Here is a 22,881-nt window from a genome sequence, read left to right on the forward strand (position 1 = left end):
ACAGAAGAAATAGTCACTGTGAAATACTGACAGTGAATGGGAAGGGAAGATATGTTTGCTGATGCTGTTCTGCTGGAGGTGATGGAAGTTACGGAGGATGATTCTGTGAATGCCGATTCTAGTGCAGTAGGAATTGAGGACAAGGGGAGATCTATCATTTTTCTGGGAAGAAGGAGATGAAATGAGGGCAGAAGTGAGGGAAACGGGACAGACACAGCTGAAGGCTCAGTACATCAGAGTGTGGGGATTTCTCGTACGAGAGAAAAGGATGTCATGTAGGAAGCTTCCCAAAGGAATGTGGCATCATCTAACAGAAATCACAGAGCCAGAAAATTGAGAGAATGGAGTCACTTTCCATGTGTTCTGCCATATACATAGGTTCCCCCGAATGACTGAAAAGAGCCAGGCATTTCAAATGCAGATTTATGTAATATATCTTGTCAAATACAGAGTGTGAAAATAGACACAGGTGAAGGTCAGGAGATGTGTGTGGGTGGGTGGGATGGGGGCACATTTAAACTGGTACTGCTTGATAGCACTCAGCTATTATTGACTTTAGTCAAAAAGAAGATGATATGAAGATGTGAAGATAAACCACCCATGATGCACAAAGGCTGTGAAGGATATTAATCAATCACAAACTAAAGAATTCATGTTGTTGAGCTCTGACGTCGGTCACATTTGGGAAGTTTACTTTTGGAAACAGAAGCAGATTGTATAAAACACAATACAAGGAAAAGATATTCCAAAACTGGCAAGAAATATGAAAAAAAACTAACCGCAAGAGTTTTCATATATGGAATAAAAACCGTTCATGATGTGTGTGTGACCCTTGGAAGAAAAACAGGAAAGAATATGTGGGACACCTGGAGGATGCGACTGGGGAACTGGTTTCAAGGAACATGCTCAGAATTTAAAACAGTATTATACATCTTTTCTCTCAGGGGAAGGCACAAAGAGTTTCAATATCATAAACAAAATTGTAGTCAGATGAAAGATTTGCACTGTCTCTAACAAAACGAAGACGGCTTTTCTCGAACAGAAAAGACCAACGGAAAACAGCTCATCAGCAATTCATAGCTTGTTTTAATAGAAGTGGTTACAGAGTGACTGGTTGCACTGTGTGAAATATTATATAACTCTCGGGATTACAAGAGTGTTCCAGTGAAACTGGAGAAACTCCAATGTGGGGCCTCTCTTCAAGAAGAGAGTGAGTCTTTGTCGGAACAATGGAGCATATTTGAGAGGATTAATGGCCTCATAATGCAATTTCGTCCTGAGTGATTTTTTTAAAAAAGTAAAACTCTGCTCCTTCCTATGATTCGTTGCATACTGGGGGATGAACATTTTGCTAAAGTTGAATTATTTTGAAAATTATTGTACAAACGACATCATCCAGAGAATTCTAGAAACTGTACTCACAAGAACATTTTATAACCATGTGGGGGTATTGCATAGGTGTGTGTGTGTTTGTGCGTGAGAGAGAGAGAGAAGGTGCTGCATTGAAGTGGTGAGAGTGATGGGGCCTTATTCTGGGGAATGCGCTAACAGATATACAGTGAATGTGAGAGAGTAGAGAGAATACGGTGACTGTTACCCTGACAGCGCGGGCAAGGTGTTTTTCCAGTACTTTAGGACTTTTCTTGGACCACAGATACTGCACTGAGATGGATAGTGTGCTCAGACCATGCTCGGTGGATCTGGTGGAGCGGCTTTCTCTGGGAAGAGAATGTTCCCCCTCTGTACTAGACTATTCACCAGGACCTCCGTGCCCCTGTCGGCAAGCTGTGGTGTAAATTCCCTTTATCTGCCTTGCTCGCTAAACTATGCAGGGCAGCTCCAAACTGAGAAAGCACAACCGTGTTCCCATTGGCCTTTTAATTATGTCAGCAGAACCAGGGATCACAGAATATCCAGAGGCATCCGGGAGATAGTATGTACTTCCAGACATGATGCGTGGGAGAATCAGGCTGGTATTGAATGAGAGGGATACCATGGGGTGGGGTGGATAGTTAATGAGGTGAGTTCGATAAAATAACACCAGGAAACTAGCTCTGCCTCGTGCAGACAACCCCTCTCGTCACACTCAAGGATAATGGCAATGAGACAAATTGTTTTTCGATGACCTAAAGGTGACTGGAGTGATAGAGAATGTGGAGGGCTATTGTAGGGTGAACGGGACATTGATAGAATGCAGAGCTGGGCTGAGAAGTGGCAGATGGAGTTCAAACTGAGATGATTCACCTTGAAAGCTCAACTGTGAATGTAGAATATATGGTTAAAGGCAGGATTTTTGGCAGTGTGGAGGAACAGAGGGATATTGGGGTCCGTCTCCACAGATCCTTCAAAGTTGCTACACAAGTTGATCGGGTTATTAAGAAGGCTTATGGTGTGTTGGCTATCAGTTGTAGGGGGATTGAATTTAAGAGCTACGAGGTTATGCTGCAGCTTGATAGAGCAATGCTCAGACCGCACAGCGAATATTGTGTTCAGTACTGGTCTCCTCATTATAGGAAGGATAGGGAAGTTTAGAAGGGTAAAGAGGAGATTTACCAAGATGCTGCCTGGACTGGAGGGCAAGTCTTATGAAGAAAACATGACAGAGCGAGGGATTTCTCGCTGGAGGAAAAATAGATGAGATGTGACTTGATAGAGGTGTACAAGATGATGAAAGGCATGGACAGAGTGATTAACCAGAAACATTTTCCCAGGGCAGAAATGTTTATCACTAGGTGGCATAATTTCAAGGTAATTGGAGGAAGGTTTAGGGGAGATAACAGAGGTAGATTCTTTCCACTGAGAGTGGTGTTGTGTCGAATGCACTGCCAGCGGTGGTAGTAGCATCAAATACGTGAGGGAAACTTGAAACTCTTGGATAGGCACATGGAACAAAGTGAACGAATGCATGTCGGTTAGTCTGATCTAAGAATAGGATAAATGGCACAATTTCGAGGGCTGAAGGGCCTAACTGCATGCATTCATGTAGAACTCCGAGCTCAAAAACTGCATGAATTCATGTAAATCTCCATTATCTCACTTTTTAGATGAGAATCAATCTAAACATCATGGCATAGACAGAGAACACACGGGCCAACACCTTGACCGTATTGTCTAGCCATCACCATTTGTTAACAGCTAACCTGAGGATAGAACTTAAAAAAAAAGGTTTTGTGATTTACATATGGAAGAAGTGAAACTATCATGGTATTCTAACAGATGAAAGGCTTAACAGACAATCATTTTATCATTGTATAATTTTAGTAAAATCACACTGCAAATTCATGCTATAAATTCTGTGTTAGGCTTGAGCCCTCCACTATCACCTGATGAAGGATCGACACTGCAAAAGCTAGCGTGATTCCAATTAAACCTGTTGGACTATAACTTGGTGCTGTGTGCTTTTTAACTTTGTACACCCCAGTCCAACATCAGCAACTCCAAATTAGTACTGTTCTTTGTTCTGTGATCTATGGAAGTGCTCAAGAAGACTTGGACATTAAGGAAGATTTGAGACTTGGAGCAGGTCAGCCTTGATCTAAGTGAAGGGCAAGGCAGGCTTAGGATGTGAATGACTTGCCCCTGTTTCTGATGTTCTCCCATTCTGTTATTGGAAAGTTGGTAAGTGTTATTTTCCTGGAAGGTCTTTTCTGGAATGTTGCAATCCGGGAGACCGACAGATTTTGTGAGCTATCGCTGGGTGAGATTTGGGGGCTGTATTCACAGTGAATCTGGGTCTACAACATAATCAACAAATGAAGTACAAGTTACAGAGACGGGAAGCTCTGTAAAGAGAGATAAGCAACATCTTTCATATCTAGCCTGGGTCTTCCAATTACATTTTTCAAATCTCGCAAACCGTGGGGGACAGTTTTGAGGGACAAAATAGTCTCCTATGTTTCTGTGCACCATGCTATAACAGTGAACTCCAATGGCTCCTGTCTAGCAGGTTTGATGGGCTGAATGGAACACAGAAACGTGCGACTGAGGATCAGGAGTGGGTCAATAGAGATTTTCAGCCTTCTCCATGAGGCGTTAAGATCGTAGCTGAGCAGATTGCGGTCTGAGCCTCATTTTCCTGCCTGTGTCCCATTATCCGTGACACACTTCTCTGTAAAATCTTTAACCAACTGGGCTGTGAATACTTGTAATCAGAGAGGCACCACAAACTTCTGGGGAAGAGAATTTCCATTCGAATGGCCCTTTTAGAATTTTTCCTCATCCCGCTATGAGAATAAGTGAGTCATACAGCATAGAAACAGATCATTTTGTCTAAATTGTCCACACCAATCTGGCATCTTAATCAGATCTCGTCCTACTTTTCAACATTTGGCCCACATCCCTCTTAACCATTCCTATTTATGTACCTATCCAAATACATTTTAAATGCGTAATTGAACCCGCTTTCGACACTTCCTCTGACAGCGCACCCAGCAGCCTCTGTATGAAATAGTTTCTCCTCAGGTCCCTTATAAGTCTTTGCCATGTCACCTTCAACCTATGCCATCTAGTTCTGGACGCCCCTACACTGGGAAAAAAATCTTGCCATTCAGATTATCCATACCCCTCAAGACTTTTTTAAAACCTCAGTCATTTCACCAGTCACCTTCTGACAGTGCGGGAGAATAAGCCTCAACCTGTTCATCATCTCCCTGTAGCTCAAACCCTCAGGTTCCAGAAAATTCTTGCAAATCTTTTTCTGCACCCTTTCAATCTTAACAACATTCATCCTTCAGCAGAGTCAACTGACAAGTACGTAGTATTCTTAAAGTTGCCTAACCTACGTCCTGTACATGCGCAACACGCTACCCCTACTCCTATATTCAATGTTCTGACCGATTAACGCAAGCATGCCAACCACGTTCCTCACCACTCTACCGACCTCCACTCCACTTTTAAGGAACTATGAATCTTCACCCGTAGGTCTCCTTGTTCAGCAACATTCCCCACAGCACTACCCCGCTTTAACTTAGCAAAATGCAAAACCTCACAAATATCTAAATTAAACAGTCACCGACAGCACTAATAGGAATCATCAGCTCCAGAGAGAGGGAGAGAAGAAGTCATAATCTGGGAACAGTAGACTGGAATGTTCCAACAATAGATCAGAATCTGGGAACATTAGATAGGAATGTTCCAACAATGGATCAAAATCTGAGAACATTAGACTGGAATGTTCCGATAATGTACAGGAATATATTCGATAGTCTTTACTGGCTGTCTCAGCCTTGGATATCATTAGCATTTCGATCTAAGATGTACTGATGGTTATTCAAGATGGTTACTATCACATCCTCGCTATATTTGGTGTTCCTGCTAAGTCATTCTATCCGCTCAGTAATCCAGGGTAAACCGCTGCTCATATAATTTAAAATTTAGAAAGACGGATGTCAACATTTTCAATTCCAATGAAATATTACATTTCTCACAAATTATAACGCGAAAATTACTCACCAATATGCAAGAGGGAACCAGACTTTTCTCAAACTTCATAATCCTTCCAGCCCTGCACAGTTCTATATTTCTATATCCTCTCAATCCGATATCCTCACTAATCCTGTCCAATATTATCATAAAATCCCAGTCTCTTCCTCGGCCTCAGTGCAATTCTGAATACAGAACAATTGGACTTGAGTATGTTGAACTTGTTGACTGCACAGTATCTGTCAGACAGGCAGACACTGCATACTGCATAAGTCATTGACACATAATTTAGAGGCACAGAATAATGATCTGTTGATATCCCATGAAGGAAGTTGATGTAATTGAATTAAAACTATCATCATTTGTGAGAAAAAGAAACGATCTGCTTGCTTCATGTCCTTCAGAGAAGTCAATGGGTTATCCTTCCCCAGTTACGTCTGTGCAAACCCACATCAATGTGTTTTACTCTTTACTGTCCTGTGGAACAGCTGAACGAGCCACTAAATTCAAGATCCATATAACATGCTGGCACACATCCCATGAGGAAAGAACAAAAGTAAAGTTAGCTCCCTTCCTGCGCCTGTTTTCATTATTCCTACACCTGAAGTGTAGGTGATCATTCCCTATTTCCCTATTTCTGACTGACTGTGTCCCCAAGAGTGATGTAAGTCTCCACGGACACTTCTGGTGCTGGCTTTACTGATGCTGACATACAGATGTAAGGAACTTTTAAATTCCACATCGATAGGAGTGCATAGAGAAGGAATGTGTGTTTTACATCATAACAAAGAAACGGAGAATGGTAAGTGTGGGAAAGGAATTATTGTGATTATCACTGAGAGTGTGGTTGTGACAGTATTTGGGGTATTGTGGACATATTTCTCTCCTTTAAAAGGAATGACCTCATTGCAACAGAGACAGTGTAAACGAAATTTACCAGACTAATCACTGAGCTGATGGAAAAAGAGGAATGAGTGAAGGTTACTCATAGTACTGTTAAAGAATAAGATGTCATTGTATTGAAACTTGATGGTAATGGACAAACACTCCGTATATTCTACCGGGACACTGAGAACATGATAAACTGCATGGCTTGTATTTGTTTTTTTTTACTCGTGGTGTATGATTCTGGATATTTAAGTGCCTCTGAGGATAAAGTCTTCAGTCAAATCCTGTCTTGATATCAGTGTCAATCCATCTTAACTGAACATGTCAGTTAACCCCTTTTGTTAATGTTAATAGGTGATGGTGTCTTTTTGGAGACAGTTTTCATTTCACAGAGTGTAGAGAATGTCATACATTATCAGGTCTAGAAAGTTAGGGGAGCTAGATCACTGCAAGTATTTAAAGAGGATATAGATAGACATTTCACCTGTCAGAGAGCTGAGTGGATGGGAAACAATGGGCATTAAAGAAGAGTTACTGCCAACAGTAGGTCCGCCATGATCACATACAATAGCGTGAGCATCCGAATTACCTTCTCCTGTTTCTTATCTTCTCATATTCTGTCTTTGGAAAGTGAATGTCTGCAATTTACCTAAAAGTGCTGTCATTGACTGTTTAGGACAGTGAGAGAAACGTATTTTGTGAATCTCTGGGCAAGATAGTAGACCGATATTCACAGTGAATCTGGGTCTACAACTTGACCAACAAATGAAACACCAGTTGCAGAGAGGAGACACTATTTAAAGAGGTGGAAGGACTCTTTCGTACCCAGCCTAGATGTCCCATCACATTTTCCGACCCACACCAAACCACACAGTGTTGAGGGACTGAATCATAGCCTGCATTACTGGGGGCCAGGTATTTGGAGCAAGTGGTCCATATATGCTCCTTTACAGGTGGTTTAATGACTGAATGGAACAAGGACTTAGGAGCAGGAGTGGGTCATTAGACACTCATTTCTCAAGCAGACAATAAAATCATGGCTGATCTGATTGTGGTCTCCGCAGCACTTTTCTCTCTATCCTTAATTTTCCTCCATTCACATGTTGAACACACTCAACTTTGAATCAATGCAAACACTCAGACACAATACTAGGAAACTGCACACAGTCAAAGTACACAGGTGTAACAATTCTGGAAGGCAGCAGGCATTTATCTATCAGTCTTGTTCCCATCCAACAAATTCTGCAGCAGTTTATCATTTTTGATTTGTTCATGGAATGTGGCTGTTGTTGACAAGCCAAATTTAAGGACCATGTGTAATTACACTGGAAGTGGTGGTATTGAGCTGCCATCTTGAGATGAAACCTCTGGGGAAAAGAATTCCCATTTGAACGATCCCGTGAGAATTTCTCATTCCTGCTCCGACCAATGTTGGAGGGTCACTGTTTCCTTTTCCAGTCCCATTTCTCCACTGGTTACAACAGGGTTGAAGTGTAACTTCGGTCATTTTCTCGAAATATATGAGACACAGAGTCACATACGTACAGACACACGCACAAACGCATATGCCTTAAGATGTAGAAGAATAAGGAAAGGTTTCCAGAGTTTCATAGTAGTTCAACTCATATAAAATGAAAAAGTGATAATGTGTCCCAACTACTATTCTGTATCCGGTGTTATTCTACTCAAACAAACTGCAAGTATGAGACTTCTTCCTGGAACAGTTGGATTTGGCAGAATTTCCTTTCCTTCAAGCAGTGGAGCGATTCCCATGAATCCTCAAGAGGAATCCTCCCTGTTTGATAAAAATGACTCAGGGATTTTTTTACTCTCGCACTTTGCTGTCAGGAGGGTCAAAGTGATAGAGAGGAAACAATCGGCTGCGGCTTACGATCATAAGATCATCGGATATAGGAACAGAAATTAGGCCATTCAGCCCATCGAGCGTGATCCACCATTCAATTATGGCTGATATGTTTCGCAACCACATTCTCCTGCTTTCTCCCTGTAACCCTTGATCCCTTTGATGCTCAAGAACCTACATATCTATGTCTTAAATATCCTCAATGACCTGACCTCCACTGCCTTCTGTGAAAATTAATTCCATAGATTCTCCACTCTCTGGCTGAAGACATTTCTCCTTACCTCCATTCTAAACATTTTTCCCTTTAATCTCAGGCTGTATCTTTGAGTCCGAGAATCTCCTACCAATGGAAGTCTTCTCAACATGCACACTGTCCAGGCCATTTAGTATTCTGTCTGTTTCAATTAGATCATATTTCTGAACTCCATCAAGAACAGACCAAGAGTCCTCAAATGTTCTCATATGTTTAGCTTTTCATTCCTGGGCCCATTCTCGTGAACCTCCTCTGCATCCATTCCAAGGCCAGCACATCCTTCCTGAGATACGGGGCTCAAAACATCGCACAATATTCCAAATATGGTCTGACAAGAACCTTATGGAGCCTCAGAAGTACGTCCCTGTTTTTACATTCAAATCCTTTCAAATAAATGTCAGCAAAAGATTTGCCTTCCTAACTACTGACTCACACTGCAAGTTTACGTTAAGAGAATCCTGGAGTAGAACTCCCATGTCCTATTTGCACTCCAGACATTTGACTTTTCTCCCCATTTCGAAAGTAGCCCATGTTTATATTCTTCCTACCAAAGTGCATGTTCCCACAATTTCCCACTTTGTATTCCATCTACCACTTCTTTGCCCATTATCCTAGCCTATCCAAATCCTTCTTGAACCTTCCTGTCTTTTTGACGTTATGTGTCCCTATACCTATCATTGTATCATCTTCGAATATAGCCAGAATGTCTTCAGATCCTTCATCTGGATCGTTAATGTACAAAGTGAAAACTTGTGGTCCCAACACTGAGCCTTTTGGAACACCAACTTTCAATCTGAGAAGATCACTTTTATCGGCACTCTTTGCTTCCTGCCAGACAGTTAAACTTTTATTCATGCTAGCATCTTGCCTCTAACACAATGGGCCCTTGCCTTATCAGTCGCCTCCTGTCGGCACATTGTAAAGACCTTCTGGAAGTCCAGGTGGATGACATCCATTGGCTTTCCTTGTTCGAAGCTGATCATTACGTCCTCAATGTTGTCTAGCATATTTTCCAGGCATGACCTCCCCTTGACGAAACCATGCTAACTTTGTCCTACTTTACCATCCACCTCCAAGTATTCAGAAATCTCATCCTTCACAATGGATTCCAGCATCCTACCCACAGCCAGGTTTAGATTAGTCAGTCTGTAAGTTTCAGTCTTTTGCTTTACTCCCTTTTAAAACAAAGGTTAGCGATTTTCCAATCCTCTGGGAATCTCTCTGATTCGCATGACTCCTGAAAGATCACTACCAATGCCTTTTCTGTGTCATCAGCTACCTGCCGTAGAACTCTGGAGAGGAGACCATCTGGTCTAAATGATTTACTTATCTTAAGGCCATTCAGTTTTTCCCAGCACTTTCCCCTTGGTGATGACCATCATACCTAGCTCTGTCCACTCACTCTTTTCAATGTTTGGGATATTACTCGTGTCTTGCACAATGAAGACTGACACGAAGTAATTACTCAGCTCCTCAGCCATTTCCTTGTTCCACATTACTCTCTCTCCTGTGTCAATTTCTTGTGGTCAATGCCCATTTTTGCCTCTCCTTTGCCTTTTATTATCGAAGGAAGCTCTTACAAACTTTCTTGACATGATTGGCTTGCTTACTCTCATATTTAATCTTCTCACCCCTTATTTCTTTTCTCGTTGATCTCTGTTGGTCTTTGCAAAATGGCGTTGAAACCCTCTGTTAATTATACCAAACACCCAGAAAAGTTCATCTCACTCCGTAATCTACACGAATATGAATGACAGAGAACTCGCAAATTTCACTATTTAAAGAAAATAATATGAATGTATTTTTTAAACTCTAAAGGTGAACATTACACAACAACTATTCACAAATCTAAACCACAACACAACTGCTTATTATCTGATTCCAACTCAATAGCATTTTGCTGTTTCAATAAGACATTTATGAAGATTACATTAACTTAATTTCAAAGCCACACAGACACTGCCGCCCATGGTGACGTCACCCTTCTGGCTGTTGAATTCTCTGGGTCGTCATATTTCTGTTTACTGCGAATATGTTTCATATGAAAAACATCTTTGACAGTGAGCATTTACTCATGTCTTTCAGATCAAAATGATTGCTTCACAGACTTCTTCCGTCTCGATGGCATCTGCTCTCTCTCCAATTTTCAAAATGTCCACATTTTTATATCATCTTACTGGTTCAATGTTGGCAAACCAATACATTCAAGCTCAATTTGTTTTCAGTGACAGTGAGAGTGAAGGAAAGAGAGCATTGCATGCAATAGTGAGAGTGGTGGAGCAATAGCCTTTTTTGGGGGTAGGTACTACAACAAATTTGGCAAAAGTGAGGACTGCAGATGCTGGAAACAAGATTTCTATCATAGTGGAGCTTGAAAAGCACAGCAGGTCAGACAGCATCCGAGGAGCAAGAAAATCGGCGTTTCGGGCAAAAGCCCTTCATCAGGAATATAACAGATACACTGTGAGTGTGAGGGAGTAGAGAGAATACGGAGACACTTGTCCTGGCAGAGCGGGGAAGGTTATTGATGCTTGTCCTGTATTGATGGGTATTTCTTCCTACCATCTCAGCGTCGGGGTGAGCCTCCCCAATGTCTTGTCCAAGTCTATCACTGATACCACAACAGACCACATCCCTCAGCTTCTTCAGAATCAGTTTGGGTCGATCTTGTTAACATCAAGGAGGAAGGTACATTGGTGCCTTACGTATTTAAACCAAAACTGTTGTGCAAATTTTGAGCATCCTATGCTCTGAAAATTAGATATGCAAATATCGGTGTTACAGTAATACTGGATGACCTAAAATTGCATCTAAACTGCGTTAACTCAATGATTGCTAATGTTGTGAAAAATAAATTTCTTAAATGTGTATGAGGTGGATTGAAGAATATGTTTTGAATCAAAATAGAGAGCAGGTAATTTCAGGCGTGGTGTTGTGTGGTCAGAAGGACTAATTAATAATTTTGCTCTTAAGCAGCTTTTGAGGAATCGTGACATTAATATGTTGGATTTTACATGGCGGATGCATGCAATATCCAATTTTTGAACATTGCACTCAAATATCAAGGAAGCCCGAGGAAGAGAGACACAAGTGAATTGGAAAAATACAATGACATTTAGTGTGAGCCAAATAACGGTTGTTATTGATTGAAATACTACAATGTCTGAAATGTAAGTACATATCACTAAGTTACAAACATCAAAGGTATGGGGAGGTGACTCAATGATGTTCGTTGTAAGAAAATAAAGATTGCATTAAATGAAAGGAAGCAGCTTCAGAAGAATTCCAGATATTGTACATCCCTGAACATTCCGAGAGATTTACATATCCGATAATAAGAATGAAGACAGTGTTAAGGAAATCAAAAAGAACATGAAAATAAAACAAACTGGAAACACAAAGACTGCTTAAATCTACGACCCATATACCAAACAAAACAAAAGCAATGTACAATATGGTAAGTTGTAAGGTAAAGGAGAATTTATTGTGGGGAAAAATGAAATGGCAGAAAAACTAGCCAGCTACTTTGTAGCTGTCTTCATGGGGAAATCTCCAGGAAATATCCGAGGTATAGCATGTGATCACATGGGACCCGTGGAACTAAAGACATAAAGTCAATTCGTATCAGCTACAAGGTAGTATTTGAAAGTGTACCTAGATTTACCATTGCTATTTTGATGGACCAGATAAACTTCATATCAAAATATCAGAAATAGAACAGCACATTACTTGAACTCTCGATGACAGTATTTTATTTTCCTCTACATCCTGCAAAGGCCATAAACCATTATAGATAACAGGAAGGTATTAAACATGATCCAACTATATATGCAGGCAAGAAGAGATAATTCAGAGGACTGCAAAGAGAACAGCAACATTGCAGAGAATCAGTATGTATTTCTGACGGAGAAATCATACCCAACAAACTTCGGAATTGTTTGAAGTTGTTTCTTGCAGCATAGACAATGGACAGCCAGTGGAAGTGGTGTGTTTGGACTTTCAGACGTCTTCCTGTAAGAACTCACACAGTGAGTTCGTAAATGCAATTAACGTGAATAGTATTTGGAAGAATACGTGTAATTGGAAAGTTAGAGTTAGATTGGCCTTCGTTCAAGGGAATCTGAATATATATGTCAAGACATCATTAAGCAGTTGCAAAGAATGTTGGTGAGAGTATACTTGGACAATTGTGGTCAGTGTTGGTGAACAATCTAAGAAAGAGTACACTGATCACGGAGGACGTGCAATGGACATTCTCCTGATTAATCCCTCAGATGATGGGGGGACTTGTATTGTGACCTCTCCAGTTTCAAAGAACGAGAGGTGATCACAATGAAATTTAGAAAATCTACGAAACATGTGACAAGGTGGAAACAAACAGAATGTTTCTCTCGCTGTCTACTCTACACTTAAGGCAAATAATGGCAGGGTAAGGGACGGGCCATTTAAGACCGCAATAAGGAGGAAATTATTCACTCGGAGGGGACTGACGCATGCAGGGCCATAGAAACCTGCTGGTAGGGCAAGAATAAGGAGAATCCCCAGATATTCTACAAGTATGTCATCTGTAACAGAATAGCCAGGGATTAGTAGGACCTATTCATGACGTGACAAGTTGTATCCAAACTCAACTTCATGGTAGAAAGTTGTTTGTGTGACTAGAGATCAATGTCCCCTGGTGTACCACAGAGATCAGTGTTGTTTCCCTTATTATTTGTGGTATTCATAAGTGATGTGAATGTGAAGTGGTAGGGGGAGTGTGATAAGCAAGTCTGTGTTGGAAACAAAGATTGACGGGGTGGTTGGCAAGAAGGAGGAAGGCCTTATATTGCAGGAAGGTATTGGTGGATTGGTCAGATGAAAATGATCAACCTCAGATGGAATGTAGCCGTGATAAACATGAGGTGATGCACTTTGGAAGATTAAACCAGGTAGGGGAGAATTCAATAAATGGCTGCAGACTAGGAAGTTGCGAATTTGCTTCTCTACACATCCTTGAACTTGACTGGATATGATCATTGATGAGTTAAGCAGGACCGTAGATATAGCATTTGTTCGCTGAATCAAAGATTATAAGAGGGTATATAGCACTTTGGTAAGGCCAAATTAAATACTCTGTGCAGTTCTGGCAGCCATATTACAGGAAGGATGTGATTGTATTGGATAAGGTGCAGAGGAGATTCACTGAGATGTTTCCGATGGAACTTATGAGCTGTGGAGAGAGGCCGGATAAGCTCGAATTGTTTCTCTTGGAGCAGAGAACGCTGAGTGGGTAAGTAATTCAGGTTTAAGATTATAAGGGGCATGGGCAGTGTGAATAGACAACAGCCGTTCTTTTTCATCAAAGTGTCAGATTCCTTACCGTCTGAAACCAGGGAAGGAAAATGGAGAACAGACACATGAATCAACTACTTTACTTCTGTCTTCACAGAAAAAGGCATAAACAAAGCCTTCCCAGCAACAGGAGAAAACATGAGACTGAGGAGGAAAGTATATAGTTTGAAATTAGTAAAAAAGCTAATTTGGGAAAATTAATGGAAGTGAAAATATGACATAGAAAAAAGTCAACACACGTTGATGAAATGGAAAACATATTTGAGAAATGGACTGGTAGATTAATTACAGAAAAGCAATAGAGGAAATAAAATTGGATTTTCAGCAAGATTTTTAATAGAGTCCCTTTTGGCTAAGACCAATGACTTTTCATATCAGGACGGATGTCGAGTTGCGAGTTATCAGAGCTCGTCGAGACCATCGCTGGATCATGATTGGACGTTGGATGATCGTTTGGTTGTGCTGTCCTGCTATTGGTGGATCTTCATGCTGGCTTCAGCCTAACGCCAATTCAGGAACCACCCAAGCTAGGAACTATGGCCTCAGCAGCCAAGACCACGACATTCGCAGCACAGTCAGGGTTACTGTGAAGAAGGTGCAGGATCGTACACCTGTTAATCGGATGACGTTCGTGGAGAAGATTTCGCCCGAGGGCTGTAGGTAAGAAGCAGCCAATGTGTGCCTTATCTGGCAGGAGAGGTGACATGATCATTGCGGTGGGGCTCCCAGGTAGCTTGCCTGAAGCCTTTGAATAAATGAGCAGCGGTGGAGTGAAGTCAAGCTTGATCTTCTTATCAGGACAGGGGTCGAGTTGCGAGTCATCAGAGCTATTGGCGATCATCGCTAGATCGTGATTGGACGTTGGAGGATCGTTTGGTTGTGCTCACCTGATATTTGTGGATCTTCATGCTGGCTTCGGCCTAACGCCAATTCAGGGACCAGACAACCTCAAGAGCTATGGCCTCAACAGCTGTTAAGAAGTTAGAGGGTCGTACACCGATTGATCGCATCCTGTTTATTGAGAAAGTGCTGTTGGAATGCTGTGGGTTCACCGCAGCGGACGTTTACTGCCTGCAGGATTTTCCTGGGGCAGGCTACTTTGATGTGACCTTTAGAAGTGTGAAGCAATGCGAGCAGCCCCTGAAGGTCTTCAAGGAGAAGGAAGGGGAGCCGCTATTCTCCATCTTGTCGGCGATCCCATTGTGTGTGTTCCTGCACAGAGGATTCGCGTTGTTACAATCCAAATGTACAACCCCTATGTTCCAGCGGCTGATGTCCTGACCTTCCTGGGAAGATACGTCCAAGTTGAGGTAGAAGCCACGATGTGATCGACCCCTTTGGGATCTGGAACAGTAAGCGGCAAGTCAGAGTAACTCTGAAGGTCGATGATAGTGGGAAAATTTTCCACCCATCCTCGAGCTTCGCAATTGAAGGGAGCAGAGGCAACCTGACATTTGCAGGGCAGCCGAAAGTGTGCCAAACCTGCGGGAAGGCGTCACACGTGGTGGCGGATTGTAAGGTGACGATCTGCAGGAATAGCAAACAGGAGGGTCACCTGACTAAGGACTGTCAGGAAGCAAAGAGCTGAAACCTGTTTGGAGAGGCGGGCCACATGTAATAGACCTGCCCAAGACGGGGGGCCCCACTTACGCACAGATGGCTGGAGGTGGCAATGTGAGCCGTGGATCCCCAAAGACCAGCAAGGTCCACCCACACAGCAGGGAAACGGAGACTGGTGGCACCCAGAAAGAAGAACAGGCTGGAGTGGAGGAGGCAGCAGCCAGTGGAGAGACACAAAAGCTGATCCTAGCTCTAGCTGGGAAGATGGAAGCAATGGAGGAGGAGGTAATCGAGATGGCAGAGGAGTGGATACCTCTTAAAAACAGGAAGAGAAAATACTGCCAAGCCCCGAAAGCCTCCCAGCAAGGGGGAAAAGACAGCTGCCCGAGGGAGAGACGGCCGGCTCCGTGGATTGGGAAGACGGGCGCAAAGACGGTCATCACCACCAGAAGAAGAGAAAAAGTGCCGTAGATAAAGAGGAGGACATTTCCTCCCAACCAAGAAACAACGGACCCCCCGAAGTCCACCCTCCAGCAAGTGAGAACCGGGGGTACCCACTGCCCCACAACTACAGGTAACTGAAAGTTGTGATCCTCTGACAGTCCCATTGTTAGACACAGAACTGGACGGTGCGGACCCTTGCCTTGGCTCAATGACACCAGAACAAGTAAATGACTCTAGTGAGGAGCTGGATAGCTACCTCAGCCCAGCCAAGGTCCAGCAGTTCGTGCTCACCATGGGGATGCTGACGGCTGCCCCAGAGACAGGACAGTGAAATGGACAATGGTAACCCCATAAACTGGGGATTAAAGAAAGTTCCTTTGCTATCGTATTACAGGGCACCCACTCACCAGGTGGGTTAAACTGGAGCCACAGCTAAATAATAAGAGACTGGATGATTAATAAAGGGAACATTAAATAGGATAACTGTAAATTCGATCAATTCAATCTGTTCTTTGTCATGTTAAGACATGCAATGTATATATCCATGAACTACATGACAAATTGTACAGGCACCAAAGATTTATTTCTACGAATAAAGTATATTTTGAAATTAAAAAGAAGTGAGCTGTATGTAGGATTTTCCTGGGGCAAGTTATTTCATTGTGACCTTCAGGAGCGTGAAGCAGCGTGAGCAGCTCCTGAAGGTCTTCAAGGAGAAGGAAGGGAAGCCTCTGTTCTCCATCTTGTCAGCTGTTGTGTGTGCGTTCTGCACAGAGCAGTCGGTTTGTTACGATTCATATATGCAGCCCCCACGTTCCAGCAGCTGATGTCCTCACCTTCCTGAGAAGATACGTCCAGGTTGAGGCAGAAAGCACTGATGTGGTTGAACCTTTCAAGATCTGGACCAGCAAGCGGCAGGTCAGGGTAACCCTGAGGGTCGATGCCATGGGATCATCCTCTATCCACCTTCCAGCTTTGCAATCGGAGAGAGAGTAGAGGGTACTTGACATACTTGACATAGTGCAGCCAGAAGTGTGTCAAACCTGCGGGAGGTCAGGCCACATTGCGGCTGACTGTAAGGTCACTATCTGTCGGAACTGCAAGCAGGAGGGTGTCCCGACCAAGGAATGCAAAGAAGCCAAGAATTGTAATCTGTGTGGAGAGGCGGACCACGTGTACACGGCCTGCCCAAGACGAGCGTCCGTCACCTACGCACAGATGGCCAGAGGTGTACGGCAAAAGATACCAGAAGCCACCACAAACACGCAAGGGAACGGTGTCTGGTGGCACCCAGAAGGAAGGAGAGGCTGGAGCAGAGCAGACAGCAGCCAGCAGGTAGGTACAGCTGCCGATCCAATCTCCTACAGGGCAGACTGAGGCAATGGAGGAGGAGGGAATCAAGGAGGCAGAGGATTGGATTCCTATAAAAAAACAGGAGGAAGAAATCGTGCCAAGCCACCAAAACCTCCTAGCAAAGGGGAAAGTGGCAGCTGCAATATGAGGATACAGGCAGCTCTTCAGATGCTGAAGATGGGCGTCACGGTGGCACAGTGGTTAGCACTGCTGCCTTACAGTGCCAGAGACCCGGGTTCAATTCTCACCTCAGGCGACTCTCTGTGTGGAGTTTGCACATTTTCCCTGTGTCTGCGTGGGTTTCCTCCGCGTGCTCCGGTTTCCTCTCACAATCCAAAGATGTGCAGGTTAGGTGAATTGGCCATGCTAAATTGCCCGTAGTGTTAGTGGAGGGGGTAAAACGTAGTGGGATGGGTCTGGGCTGGTTGTGCTTCGGTGGGCCAGTGTGGAATTGATGGACTGAAGGATCTGTTTCCACACTGTAAGTAATCTAAGCTAATCAAAAATGGGCTCAAGGAGGGTGATAATCAGAAGAAGAGACAGAGCGCTGCGGGGTCAAAGGAGGACAGAACCTCCCAAACAGTAAACAACGAACCCTCTGAGGTGACTGGTAAAGGCCATGTACCACCAGATTAAAACCAGGAGGTAGCCACCAACCCACAGCTCCCAGAAGGAGCAGCGACCCTCTTCTGATCTGAGCTGAGGATTAAGGAAACCATTGTCTTCTCATGTCAAAGCCAAATTTGAAGAAGATGCTTTGGTTCTCTCCCTGTGGTAAACAGTTTTTGCTTGAATTAACGTCCACTCACTGCCTGTATCCTGTCTGCCTCCAGAGCCTTTGTTCCTAGCGGGGAATTTCGCTCCTACAAGAAGCAAGGACATACAGATCAGACGGTAAATTAAAAACAGACTAGGGCATACAGGCTACACCACCAATGGCATGCAATAGGCAAGATCAACGTGATTAAGATCAGTACTATTTGAAGTCAGAGATTCCATTCCTCAGTTTAATAATGTTTGGGAAGATGTTCATGGCATGGGCTGTGCACACACCTTCTGTCATTTCTGTTACTGTCCTGAGCTGGGTTGTTGCCACACCAGGCCATTATGCAGCCGGAAGGTTTGCTCTCAGTGTGCATTTGTAGAAATTGGTTAAGATCCTTGTCGGCATGCCTAATGTCCTGAGCTGCCGGAGAACGAAGATGCGTTGTTGTGCCATCTCGACTGTCACATCTAACTTGGACGTCCAGGACAGGATGTCAGTTATCGTCACTCCGAGGAACTTGAAGTCCACCATTTCAACGTCAGTTCCATTGATGCAGGTGGCGGCGTGTTCTCCTCCTTTCGTTCTGAAGTCATTGATCAGTTGGTTAGTTCTGCCGATGTTGTAAGAGAGATGGGTCTCAGTGCAGCACATCACAAAGTCCTCTATTTCCGTTCTGTATTTTTTCTTGCCATCATTACATATCTGTTCTCCTATGATGGTGTCATCAGTGAACATGTAGATGACATTCGTTCAAAATTTGGCAATACAGTCGTGGGTGTACAGGGAGTATAGTAGGAGGCTGAGGACACATCCTTTGGGATTTCAGTGGTGAATGTTATTGTGCAAGAGGCACAGTTTCTCTGATTGCAGACTGTGGGTTAGATCGCTGAGGATCCAATTTCAGAGGGCGGAGCCGAGACTAAGGTCAGGGAGTTTTGTTATCAGTCTTGAGGGAATAATACTGTTGAAGGTGAACCTACAGTCAATGAGTAGGAATCTGACGTGGGTGTCATTGTTGTCCAGATGTTACAGGGATATGGCACCCGCTATGGACCCATTCCACTGTTAGGAAAATTGTCGGGGATCGAGGTAGGCTGGGAGATTCGAATTGATGTGAGCCATGACTCACCTCTCGAAGCACTTCATGCCATCCCTCAGTCTCCTGCGCTCTAAAGAGAAATGTCCCACTTATCCAACCTGTCTCTATGACTCAGACTCTTGGGTCCTGGCAACATCCTTTTAAAGTTCCAGTTTAATACCATCCTTCCTGTAGCAAGGTGACCAAAACTGAACACAATGTTGAACTTGGAATTATTTGCAACTGTGTTATTATTCTTTTTTTTTCCATAGTGAAGGGTAGGTATCAATTGACTGTGTTTTTTCTTCTTTTCCATAGTGAAGGGTAGGTATCAATTAGACATTTTATTTCTTTTTTCTTTTATTTGGTGTGTGCGTGTGCAGGTGTGAGACACAGTAAGAGACACAAGGTGTACGAATCTTCAACTGTAAGGTTTACTCTGCTGCCAATGTTTATGCTGCTGTGATATTATTTTATTACTTGTATTATTCTGAAATCAGCTTGTCTCTCCAGGCACCTACAGCTTTTATTGTTGGTCAGAGTGCCTCAGAATTGTTACATCACAGAAGAAAGCTATTCAGCCCATTGTAGGTCCATGTACATAGAACATTACAGCTCAGTACCTGCAACATCCTTCAGGACTGCCCACAGCTCCACCGACCTTACTGCGAACTGTAAATTTACTAACTCATCCTTCCATTCCCTCATTAAGGTCATTTTCAAAAAGACAAGCAACAGTCACCCCAAAACAGATTTTTAGAGTATACCACTATCGACTGATCTCGAGGATGGATATTCCCAATCAAACACCACCTTCTGTCTTCTTTCAGCTAGCCAATGTCTGATCCAAACCGCTGAATCACCCTCAATTGCACGTCTCCGTATTTTCTGGGAGAAAGTAAGGACTACAGATGTTTGACATCAAAGTCGAAAGTGTGGTGCTGGAAAAACACAGCAGGTCACGCAGCATCCGAGGAGCAAATATAAAGTGAAGACTGCAGATGCTGGAGACCAGAACACTGATTCCTGATGAAGGACTTACAAATGAAACATCGACTCTCCTACTCCTTGGGCGCTGCCTCATGTGTTCTGCTTTTCCAACATGTCACTTTCCATATTTTCTGCAATAGCCTAACACAGGGGAATTATCAAGTGTTTTATTGAAATCCTTATACCCCAGTTTACCATCATCCACCTGTTTGGTCACCTTCTCAATGAACTCAGTAAGATTTGTGAAGGATGACATACCCTTCACAAAAGTTTGTTGACTATCCCTAATCAAATGATTCTTTTCTAGATGATAATAAATCCTATCTCTTATAACCCTTTCCAACATTTTACCCATAACCAAAGAAAGCCTGGTATATAATTGTCAGGGTTGTGTCTTCTCCATTTCTTGAACAAAGGGACAACATTTGCTTTCGTCCAGTCCTCTGGCACTATTCCTGTCGACAATGGCGATATCAAGATTCGAACCAATGGTTGTGTAACCTCCTCCCTAACTTCTCAGTGAATCCTAGGATTAATCCCATCTGGCCAAGGGGACTTATCTATTTTCACACTCTATAGAATTGCTAACAACTCCACCTTACAAATCTCAATCCCACCGAGTCTAATAGCCTTTACTCCACATAGGCCTTGACAGCATTGTCTTTTCAGTGTGAATACTGATTCAAATATTTATTTAGTGCCTGTCCTATCTCCTTGGACTACACACACAACTTCACACTACTGTCCTTGATTGGCTCTAATCTTAATTTGGTCATTACTTTATTCGTGAAGAACTGTTAGAAAACATAAGGTATTTCCTGGATCCTACTTGCCAAAGACTTCTGATGCTCTGCCGTGGCTATTCTTATCTCTTTATTTAATTCCTTCCAGGATAACTTGTAATGTCAAGCATCCGAACTGAGCCTTCACGTTACATCCTTACATAAGCCTCCTTCTTCCTTTTGAAAAGAGATGCAACTTCTTCAGTAAACCACAGCAGCATCACTCGACCACTTCCTTCTTTCCTGACAGGTATAAACTTATCGAGGACACACAGGAGCTGTTGTTTGAAAAAGCTCCACATTGAAATTGTGCCCATCCCCTGCAGTTTCCTTCCTCATCCTATGTATTCTAAAACCTTTCCTAATCGCATCATAATTGCCTTTATCCCAGCTAATAACACTTGCCCTGTAGTATAGACCTGTCCCTTTCCATCACTGAGGGTAAGATAACTGAACTGTGGTCACTATAAGCCAAGTGTTCACCTACCTCCAAATCTAATACCTGGTCTGGTTCATTACTCAGTATCAAAACCAATTTGGCCTCGTACCTTGTTGGCGTATGTACATATTGTGTCAGGAAACCATTCTGCACACATTGGACAAAAAAACTGACCCATGCAAAGTGATTGAACTGTTGCGTTTCCAGTCACTAATTGGAAAGGTAGTGTCCTCTATAACAACTACTCTATTATTTTCGCTCCTATCCAGTATCAACTTTGTAATCCTTACTCTACATATCTGGAACTTTTCAGAGGGGTATACAGAACTGATAACAGGGTGACCTCTCCTTTTTCGTTCTCAGCTCTTGCCATACTAACTCAGTAGACGAGTCCTTATCAAACATCCTTTCTGCCAACGTAATTTTGTCTTTGATTATCAATGCCAACACCCACCCCCCACCCCGACCCTTTTTTTGTCTTAATGAAGTATCTAAACCCCGGACCCTCCAACGATCAGTCCTGTCCCTGCTCTCTCCATTTCTATAAAAATGCCACAAAATTTGTGTAAAGATTTGTTGCTTTGGTGCTCATTGTTGTGGTTCTGTTCGCCAAGCTGGGAATTTGTGTTGCAGACGTTTAGTCCCCTGCCTAGGTGACATCCTCAGTGCTTGGGAGCTTCTGTGATGTTTCCTCCGGCATTTGTAGTGGTTGTCTCTGCCGCTTCCGGTTGTCTTTTCCAGCTTTCTGCTGCAGTGATCGGTATATTGAGTCCAGGTCGATGTTCTTGTTGATAGAATCTGTGGATGAGTGCCATGCCTCTAGGAATTGCCTGGCTGTTCTCTGTTTGGCTTGTTCTATAATAGTTGTGTTGTCCAGGTCGAACATCAAGTTGTAAAACTGCACAATTTGGAAACAGGGAGTGATTGGAGTAATGTTAAACGAGGGTGCGTTGGATAGATCAGAAGACAACATGAGGGGAAATAGATAGGAACAGACAGAAAACGGAAGTTTTATTTAGAAATTCTCGAGGAGTGCAAGGCCTTTGTCTAGTGCCATACCCTGTGAGCACTGTGCGGATACTGGCTGAGTTTCCAGAGCATTTATCTTCAATAATATCACAGAGCTGAGTTGCTGACAGTTAAACAGAGTCCAAAAGGCCAAATTGATTTTTTTTTACATTGAGAGGGTGGTTTAATTTAAACAGACTGGGTGAACTGCAGCAGTAACTGAGAATCCTGCTCGATACTGAGATATTGCGCCAGAGAATCTCAATGAGGTGGATCACTGACAGAGGGGAAATCAGCATCTCAGCTGTGGGCCAAATAATGATTGAGAAAAATTGCACACCACTTCCGTGATTTTGTAATACGCATTTCAATTGATGTAGCTCAATATCATGTGTATTCTTATCTCTTTGTACTTTCCATAGTTTAGTATGGACAGAAAATCATTTTGTCCTGTATTTTGTGTTCAATAAACTAAATTTACTACTCATTCCTCACTTTAAATGTATCCTTGAATCTGTTCTTCATATGAGTTATAAAGGGTAACATTCCAATACCGAAGACTGCGGAATATTGTCTCACCATACAGTCTGAACTGCCATATCCCCCAATTCTCTCTGTCTCTTCCACAATGCCATCATCACACTAATTGAAGTCCAGTAAATGAGACTTCACTAACATCGATAACATCGATAGCACAGGCC

Source organism: Hemiscyllium ocellatum, chromosome 13, assembly GCF_020745735.1.
Source record: "Hemiscyllium ocellatum isolate sHemOce1 chromosome 13, sHemOce1.pat.X.cur, whole genome shotgun sequence".
Classification (NCBI taxonomy): Eukaryota; Metazoa; Chordata; class Chondrichthyes; order Orectolobiformes; family Hemiscylliidae; genus Hemiscyllium; species Hemiscyllium ocellatum.